This window comes from Furipterus horrens, unplaced genomic scaffold (genome assembly GCF_987537825.1).
Source record: "Furipterus horrens unplaced genomic scaffold, mFurHor1.1.pri manual_scaffold_2, whole genome shotgun sequence".
NCBI lineage: Eukaryota > Metazoa > Chordata > Mammalia > Chiroptera > Furipteridae > Furipterus > Furipterus horrens.
The window spans coordinates 216,511,942-216,521,376 of record NW_028327172.1 but is presented as its reverse complement, the minus strand read 5'-3'; the positions used below and the strand labels follow the sequence as shown (position 1 = coordinate 216,521,376).

The following is a 9,435-nucleotide window of genomic DNA, read 5'->3' as shown; positions in this document are numbered from 1 at the left end:
TAACTGCAGATCAATATCTCACGTTAACATAGATGTAAAAATGTTGTAACAAAATTTTAGCAAATTGAATACAATAATGATATAAGCAGGACAATACTGCATGACCAAGTGGGTTTTATCCCAGGAATGCAAGGTTGGTTTGACCTCAAATGTCAACCAGTATAACTCACTATGTGGACAGATGATAAAAGAAAAACTACATGATCACCTCAGTAGGTGCAGAAAAGACATTTGACAACACCCAACAATATTCCTGGTTAAAAAACACAAAAACTCAGCCAATTAGGAATCCAGAGATTTCCTCAGCTCAGGGAAGGGCGTCTGTAAGAAGCCTAAGCTAACCTCATATTGCTGCTGAAAGATGGCTTCTCCCCAAGAGTGGGATGAGCTCTCCCCCTACCATCAATTTTTAATGACATTGCTGTTGTCATTATCACAGCTGTCAAGTCATTCAATCCCAACTGGCTGGCGACCCTTGGAGTCCTCTCCTCCCTCCCATGTCTGCAGCTGTCTCTGACTTTCAGCTCTTGCTCTATGCCCAGTGACCTTCCTTGGCTCCTGAGACACCTGGCCTTGGCCCAGGTGTCCGGCACCACACTCCAGGCTTTGCACAGATCATTTCTAGATTTTTGAGAGTCACTTCTTCAGCTAGGTTTAAATTCCTTAATGGGGCTCTGCAGCTGGGTGTTCAGTAATGGCCGATTTTGCGAATCGTGGGGGCGCGTTGAAACTGTGGGCAAGCCCCTGTGGCCTGTGAGGCCGTGGCCATGGTCCTGGGCTTTGACACCCAGGAGGATCCCTGACTGCGGTGTGGAGAGAGCCAGAGGGTCAGAGGAACAAGATTCAGCCGATGGTGGCAGTGGGAGCCCCCGTGGCGGAGCGCAGGGGCCTCTGGGCGATGGGGCAGAGCCTCGGGCAGGACGTTTCCTCCGCTGGAGAATTGGGTGCCCTCGCATGGCAGGGGCAGCATGCGGCTACACTGGGGGGGTCAGTGTGGGAGGGCATGCTGACGGGAAGCAAGTGCAGAGCCCACAGAGGAAAAGTGCGCCCAAGGCTGGCCCCATCCTGGGGGCGGAGGGGCAGAGGGTGGCTCCCTGGGGTGGCCCAGCTGGAGGAGGAGCAGTGCCGTACCCCCGGGCGGGGCCAGACGCCCGGCCTTCGGAGGCGCACTGCCCCACACTGCCCAGCACGGTCCCCTTTGGCCCATGGGAGGTGGAAGGGGGCGGAAGGGATGCCCCACTTGGGAACACAGCTCCGGGTTCTCCGTGTGGCTCCTTCCCTCAGCCATGCCCGCACGTGGCTGGCCGTGCCCTGGGAACAGGAACGAGGAGGCCGGCCCTGCAGCTTGAGCTGGAGGTCAACTTCATGGTGACAGGCCACTAGAGCAGGGACTGCTTGTTCCTCAGCCCGGCTGGGCCTCAGCTGACCGAGACACCTGGCTGCCCACGGCACAGCCTTCTCCGCAGGGAAGCGGGCGAGCTGGTGGCGGTGCCTTGGGGCAGGGAGCGCACTTGGCGTTGTGCCCGGCACCAGGTCAGTGCTACTGGAAGGCACACGCTGCTTCGTCTCTCCCAGGGTCTCAGCCTCAGTTTGCTGGCGGGTCACCCAGTCCAGACAGCCGTCTGCAACATAACTTTTCGCACTGGAGCCCCACAGACAAGCCCTCTGAGGGAGGTAACAGACACGCTGGGAGGAGTTTGCATTCAGTAACTTGGAGGAGTTCTGGGTGAAACCAAAGGAAACTGCTATTCTTAATTACCAGGCTCCTCAGATCCTTTCATGTGCTAACGTACCTTCAGATCTCCAGGAGACTGTTTCCCCGAATGTGTGACCGCAGACGTGTGTGTGTGCATGTGTGTGCGCACGTTGGTGTGCCTGTGCGTGCAATAGGTGGCCCCATTGATTAACTTTGGGCCTGCGTCCTGGGAGGCAGGTCTCTGGCTATGCCCCACGGAGGGGCCCTTTCCCACCTCAGGGGGCCCAGGCCGGTCAGAGGGCCGGGGAAGGCGCTGACCTTGGAGCGTGTGCGCGGCCGCAGCTGCCGCTCCGCGCTGGACGGACAGGAACAGAGCCGCGTGGGGCCCAGCTGAGCCCCTCCTGCATTCAGGACAGGGTGGGGGCTCGGGCAGCTTCGGAGGAGAGGTCCCTGCCTGATGCTGGAAATCGAGACTTCTGATGCGAGGTATGTTTACGTGCCTCTCCGTCCAGGTGTTTAACAATCTGAGCAGCGAGCTGGACTCGCTGGTGCCGACAGTCTCTGACTGCTCAGGCCTCAGGATCTTAAAGACATCCTGCGACTTAAAAGGAATCTTGCTGACTACTCCATCTTCCCTGATGTTGACAAGGAAACCAAACAAAACTAAGCACAAGTGGTGTTTAACCTTGATTGCTTTCTGAACGGTGCATCCGTTCCTTAGCCTTAAGAGAATTAAGTGATTAGATTTCTGTTTTTCTGTTTTTGAATCTATAGAGGATATATAGACTTGTTTGTCAGGAACCGTTCTCTTCAGTTGATCCTTTAAGCTTCCTCTGTTGTAAGTTTCAAGTACATTGTAATCGTTCCCGGGATGTGCCTGTGAGCTCATTCCTGGCCCCTCCCTGTTGATTAGCAGATCCGCAAAATCCAATAAAAGGAGGGTGCTTGCCCTGCTCAGTGCTGACCTGCCTGAGCGAGCGGCAGACCTCCGTCCATCCCATTCTGTCTGCTGGAATTACTTCCACGCCCTCGACCACAAAGTACTACAACACCTGCCCCCTGGAAGGAAGGTTTCTGGAAACCAAGTGGTGGGGGCTTAGGAGACTGAGCCCCCAGAATGCAGGAGAGGGGAGCTCTCCAGAACCCAGGGCGTGGGGCTGGGCGGGCCCTGGGTGTGACTGACGGCAGCCAGGAGCACCAGACTGCTTGGGGACACTTGGGCACGGGGGGCGCATCTGGGAGACAGGATGGGGAGGGTGAGGGGTTCGACCTGCCTGACGGAAGCTCACTTGGGCAGGTGGCCGCAGGGGGCGGGGTCGCCAGGCCAGGTCCCGCCTCCAGGAGCTGCCCGGAGCCTGAGGCCACCGGACTCTCAGGGGCCTGGCTGTGCCCTCGCCCTTGGCAAGTGGTACAGGCAGTGGCTAATTGGATCTGTGAACTTGGTGCGGCTGCTACAGAAGGCTTTTAGTCCCCAGGACGGGGTGGAAATTGGATTTCGGGCTCCTGGCTTGGAGATGCTCCCTGATCGTGATTCTCGCCCTGTTCAGTGTGGGGGCCCAGGCAGCTGCCTCCGTCTGGGGAGGATTATAAATTTTGCGGCCAGTGAGCACCCGCCCGGGCCAGATCAGGGCCAGGGCTCAGTCGCCTAGCACCCCTCATCTCGAGACAAATCCATCTTGCTTCCATGAGCTGCAGCGCTCTGGGCCAGCCCAAGACTGGGGTCATGGGAGAATTTTCCCCAATGTGATCATTAGGCCTGGGTTGTGGCAAGAGTCTGTGGGACCCTGTGAGGCCCACCTCTGGGCACTGAGCCACCTGATGGGCTCCTTGCAGGCGTGAAGGATGATTTCATGAATTGCTCACAAACAGTTGTCTTCAGAGAAATGCATTATGGGTCCTGGGCTGTGAGTCTCAACAAGGACACAGCCCATGTGTCAGCTGAGCTTTGGAGGTCATTTCAGCTCCGTGGGGGACCCTCGGACTGTTCCCATGTGTCCACTCTCCTCTCTCCCACTCCAAGCTGAGAAGCCACCTCCTCTGGGAAGCCCCCCAGGGACTTATCTGTTTTGGCTGACCCGTCACCATTGGGTCACTCACTGCCTCAGGGGCAGGCGTGGTGGTGGGGGTGCTGGAGGGGTCTGTCTTCGGAGTGACGCAGAATGAAGATGGGGGCAGGGGCAGCATCGAGGTGGTGCACTCAGAGAGCAGGTGCAGGCAGCAGCGGAGGTGCCCCCAGGGCCGGCAGCTCAAGGCAGAGGGTGCGGCTGGGCACCCACTGGCCCGCCTCTGTGCCTTTTCATTTATCACATGTTTATATTTAACTTATATACTGGGATAAGTATAAACTACATAAGATATACTATGCTAAAACTAAAAGTTGATTTTATTTTCTGACTTTAAGAAAAGAAAGCACTTCAAAAAAAATTTATTTGTTTATTTATTTATTTTTAGAGAGAGGGGAAAGGAGAAAGAGAGGGAGACAAACATCACTGTGTGGTTGCTTCTCACTCGCGCCCCCAACTGGGGACCTGACGTGCAACCTAGTCATGTGCCCTGACTGGGAATCGAACCAGTGACACTTGGTTCGCAGGCCGACACTCAATCCACTGAGCCACAGCAGCCAGGGCTGAAAGCACTTTTTTATGGGCCCAAAGGAGCTCCCAAGGGATGGACCCACTGTGCTGACCACTCCAAAGACAGGCTGGCCCCGCAGGTGTGGTGTCAGGTAACCCCACACGGTGGGCAGGAATGTGCCCTGGGGTGGGGCAGGAGGATGCGGGAGAGAAGGGACAGGCTGCCTCCAATGGAAGGCCACCTGACCCAGGGCTCGCTCACCGTGGACCTGGATCTGTCCTTAAGAGCATCCACATCAGGCCCCTGGAGTCTTCGAGAATTAATTGCCGGCAGGTGAGCCGATTAGAAAGTGATCAGGAATCAAAGACAGCTGGGGACTGAAAGCAGGTGTGTGAATGATAGACAATAAATGTCATTCTTTTCCTGGAGGTGCCAACCCACAAGGGGTTAGTGACACCCGAAGGTGACTGTTTCCTTCTTAGAAGGGTTCTGGGAACAGCTCACATCCTCATGTCAGATTGGCAGAGGGGCTGGCAAGCCGAGGCCCCGGGTGGGACGTCCTGGTCTCCACCGGAGGCCCCCAGGGGGCCGGTGACCAGCTCTGGGTCCCACGGACAGTCCTGCATCCCTGCTCACCCCAGCAACTGCACCTCCTTGTCAGAGATGAGGAAACAGGGGCCCAGACAGACTGAGTCACCTGCCTGAGACCCCAGAAGAAATGGCCCACCCAGGCTTCAACCCTAAAACTCCCGCCCAATCCTGTGCTCGGTCTTTGAACTGCGATTCAGCTCAGAGAGGAGGGGGTGTCTGGGGGGCTGCTGCCGGCCAGGAGGCCTCGGTCAGCGCGAGGCCTGGGCGCCAAGGCTGAGCCAGCGGCACTCTGAGCTCCGGGCCGGGCGGGCGATGGAGCGACGCAGGCTTAGCACGGGAAACCACAGCTGCCCGTCAACTTTCAGTTTCAGAAAAGTAATGACTAGGTCTTACGTGTATCCTATGTGATATTAGCTGGCATTTATACCCAAAATGCTCTGCGTCCCTCGGCTCTGGCCGGCGCCACGCTGCTTGGCCCACCTTGTTAATGAGACAGTGGCAGAGGTAGGAGAGCCAGCCTGGGGTCTTCCGGAATAGTCTTCTCGTTTCCGTGCCCTCTCCGCTAACCCAGGACGACCCGAGGAGGCAGTTTCTACATCCCTATTATTGTTATCCTTCTGTTTTACAGGCAGGGACCCAGGGCTCAGAGGCGGGAGGGACACTCATCTGACCCCCCCAGGGCAGGGCGCCGAGGCCTCTGAGCCGGCTGCCCCACTGGGGCCCGTGGGTTGCATGTTCTTGAGCTGCTTCTTGGGGGTCCCAGCAGCTGGCAGGGGTGTGGAGCGCCGATGGGGTGGGCAGGGCTTCCGGGCAGCCCACCCGCACGGCTCTGTGCTTCACAATACAAAGGGTCCTGGACCTGCTGCGTTGCCTCCCCCACCTCCAAGAATCCTGCTGGCCCTACTCCCAGAGCCCACCCAGCTGGGTGATGCTGGGGGTGCAGGGGCCAGCATGTCTGGTCTGGGGGGACAGCAAGTCTGAGCTGGGCCAGCAACGGGACAGGGGCAGGAGCTGATTTCCAGGGACAGAGTAGGAGACCGCCCGAGACTTGGGGAGCAGTGAGGCCCTGCCATCGCCTGCTGGCCCTGCGCAGTGGGGTCCTTGTGGCCACATCTTGGCCAGGTGCCGTCCGTTCCAGTCCTGGATGGACCCAACCCCTGTCTCAGTCTGCTCCGGGAGCCAGCCTGGTCAGTGTCCCACCCACCTGAGGTGACCCCGCCCCTTTCCCAGCCACCTGCCTCTCAGCTCGGCCCCCAGCTCCAGTCCGCACCAGGACAGCACCGCCCCTGGACCGCCTCTGGTCCAGCGGCCACCTACCTCGGCATCCTGGCGGCGCTCCCCTGCACTCCTCTGCTTCTCTCCTGAGAAACGTGCTGCCTGGCGCCCGGGCTGAGCCGTGTCCCCAAACTCACGCTGAAGTTCTAAACCCAGGGCCCCGAATGTGACTGCGCTTGCAGATCGGGCCTTAGAGATGTGATTAGGGCAAACGGGCCTTTAGGGTGGGTCTTAATCCAATGTGACTAATGTCCTCACCAAAAGAGGAGGCCAGGACAGACACGCACAGAGGGACGGCCACATGAGGACGCAGGGACAAGGAGAGAGGCCTCAGCGAACCAGCCCCACTGACCCGTGGCCTTGGACTTCAGCCTGCAGGACCCGGAGGGAGGAAGGCTGTCATTTGAGTCACGGCTGCGGCGCAGACGGGGGCCCTAGGCAGCCTCGGACTCAGGTGAAGCGTTCGCCCTAGGGTCCCCCTGGGGCTCCGCCACCACCAAGGCTGGCCTGGGTCGGGCACCCCAGTCTCCCATCACAACACCCCCCCCTTCAGTCTGAGCTGCCCCACGGCCCGCGTGGCCCCTGGAACCTGGTGGCGGTGACTTTCTGGGGCTCCCACACTGAGTCCTCAGGCACCACACAGCTTCCACCTGGGCAGCTTGGCGCAGCCGCTCTTGCAACCCAGGCATCATGCGAGAGAAGCCCGAGCCACGTGGCGAGACCGCGTGTGAGACGCTGGGGCACAGGCCCGCTGAGCCGCGTGAGGGACCGACCTGGACGTCCAGCCCCCAGACTGCAGCAGCCCCGCTGACCTCTGACTATAGCCACATGGGAGACGCCAGCGGGAGCCCCCAGCTGACCCCACTCAGCCCTCAGAACCATGGGAGGTAACGGCATATTGGAGCCTGAGCCAGTAAGCTTTGGGGTGCTCTGTTGCGCAGGAGCAGGTGACTAAAGTGCCCCCAGTGGTCCTGGCTCTGCCCTTAGGCCACACAGAACCTGCTCCCTGGGCCCCATGACAAGCCTTCGGAAGCCTGCTGCCAGTGGCCGGTCCCCTGAGTCCTTCCTCCCGGTGAAACAGCTCTAGTTCCTACATGTATTCCTCCGAGGACCCAGCTCTAGGTCCCCTTTCCAGCCCTGTCACTGCTAACAAACCCACTCTAATCGGCCAGTGTCCACTGTGTCCTAGGGACCCACCGCCAACCACACCTGCAAAGATGATCCAAACTGCCCAGCAGGCGGCAGGACGGTCACCTCCTTGTTTTCAGACACTCTGCTTCTATTAATGTGACCGAAGATTAAACTTTCCTTTAGTTGACCTCGCTCTAGCAGCTGCCCACATTCACACCCCCTGGGTCCTTCATCGCCGAGCGGGCTGCAGGGCCCTTGCCCCACTTTTCCTGGGAGCCCCAGGGGTCCCGCTGGCCCTCACCTACACTGGTCCCCGGCCACGATTTCAGGACAGGGCAGAGCCCCGCCCTCTGCCAGCGGGCGGCACTAATGAGTGCGTGGGAGGCCCCGGAGCTTATGCTTCCGAGAATACCCCCCAAGCAAAACCCGCTGCAATCAGGGACAATGCAATTTGTCACCTGAACGTGATCTATTTTTAAAAACAATTTCAGGTTTTAAACAATTCACTGATTTTCTGTCACCCATCTCAAAAATACCAGAGGAAAAAGAGAAAAAAAAATACATATTCCATAATTTTAAAATTGAAAAGACTTTCTCTTCCAGCTCCAACGTGGGTTCTCTATGTCTCCTTGGTTTAACTGTTTTTCAACCGGGGGAACCAACTGTCAGTCATATGCTATTTCGAGAACAAAAGCTTCCGTGGGAGACACCCAGGGGGCTCTGAGCGCTGCCAGGGCGACAGAGCCTCACTCTGGGGACCGCGGGACCGGTGCGCTGGAGGCCGGGTGCTTGTTCCTGGCAGAGGGAGGTTTCGGGCTGATCGGATGGACCCCTCGCACCCACGCTCCCCCACGGGGACCAACAAGTCTTCGCAAGTCGGACAAACATGAAAGAAGCCTGTTCACGGCACCGACCAGGGACCCTGGTGGTGGCTGCCTTGCAGTTTGGAATCACAATGAAAGAAAGAAAGAAAGATGTGCTTTTCCTCTCCGTGTGGAGAGGCTGGTGCTCGGGGCGGATGTCGGTGGCGGGGCCGCGAGCCGCGCGCTGCGTGGGGAACAGGAGTGCGGCCTCCCGGCAGCTCTGCTGGCGTTTAAAGTGCGTTATATAAGCGCGTTTATGGCCCTGTCTTCCTGGGTTGGATAAACAGGGCTTTTCGATTTAAATTTAATCTGGTCCTCGGGAGTGAATTCTCCTGATCTTTTTGTAGCCCTGGAGATTTATCCGTGATGCAAATTTCAAATGTGGAATTAAATGCCACTAAATTCATCCATCTCTGGTACTCACCGGGGCACGGGGCGTGGGGACCCCCGGGATGCATCCGACAGGAGTGTGGGCAGGCAGAGTCCATCCACAGTGTTTACTGAGCACACAGTAGGGCCTGCATCTCCTTCATAGCAGGAAACCAGAAGGCCACACACCTGCACCCGCAGCTTCCATCCCAGTGGGAGAGACAGGCAATGCCCACGAATGTGTGTGTGCCAGGGGAGCTGAGTGCCGAGGCGACGCGCGGCAGGACACGTGTGTGTGGTGTCTGGGAAGGTCCCTTCCCCATTAAGGGTCCCTGGAGCAGAGGACAGATAAGGGATGGCGTGAGCTGTGACAATGTCACAGGGGAGTTCCAAATGGAGGGCCGAGTCTGTGCAAAGGCCCCGGGGCAGAAGCGTGCTGGTGCTGTGAGAGAATAGCAAGGAGGAGCACGCGGGGGAGGAGAGGAAGGGGCAGGGGTCCGACCTGCTGGGACCTCCAGGCCGAGAACCTGCCTGAGGAGGACCATTCTCTAACCTTTGCCTTGACTTCCGGGCGCCGATGCTTTGAATGGAGATAAGACCATTTCCTTAAGGTCACCAAAGGGGTGAGAAATGGGAGCCCGGCTCCCTCTCCATCTACTCTGCCTCATGGGAGGCCCTGACCATCTGTGGACCCGTGCCCACGGCCACCCGCTGTCCCTCGAGGCCCCTGGGGCTCTCAGGCCCCCCCCTCAGGCCCCTGACTGTCCCGGCTGAGCTGACTGCTGCCCTTGGACTTGCTCAGGCCCCACGAGGTCTGTACAGGACTCGGCATGTCTCAGTAAACGTCCGTGGACGAGCCCTGCCTGCACCCCACCCCGTAGGGGACCCCACGCAGTGCCTGACCTGTGGGAGATGAACGCAGGGCTGTGATGGGCA

The 9,435-nt window shown here is 58.5% G+C and overlaps 1 long non-coding RNA gene across 1 annotated transcript; it reads left to right on the top strand.

Moving 5' to 3' along the window:
- Window positions 1-5,306: 5,306 nt before the first annotated feature.
- LOC150020401 (uncharacterized) lies at window positions 5,307-8,026 on the top strand. The gene is made up of 3 exons (XR_016509358.1): window positions 5,307-5,365; window positions 6,401-7,083; window positions 7,871-8,026. It is a non-coding gene; the product is annotated as an uncharacterized LOC150020401 (long non-coding RNA).
- Window positions 8,027-9,435: the final 1,409 nt, after the last annotated feature.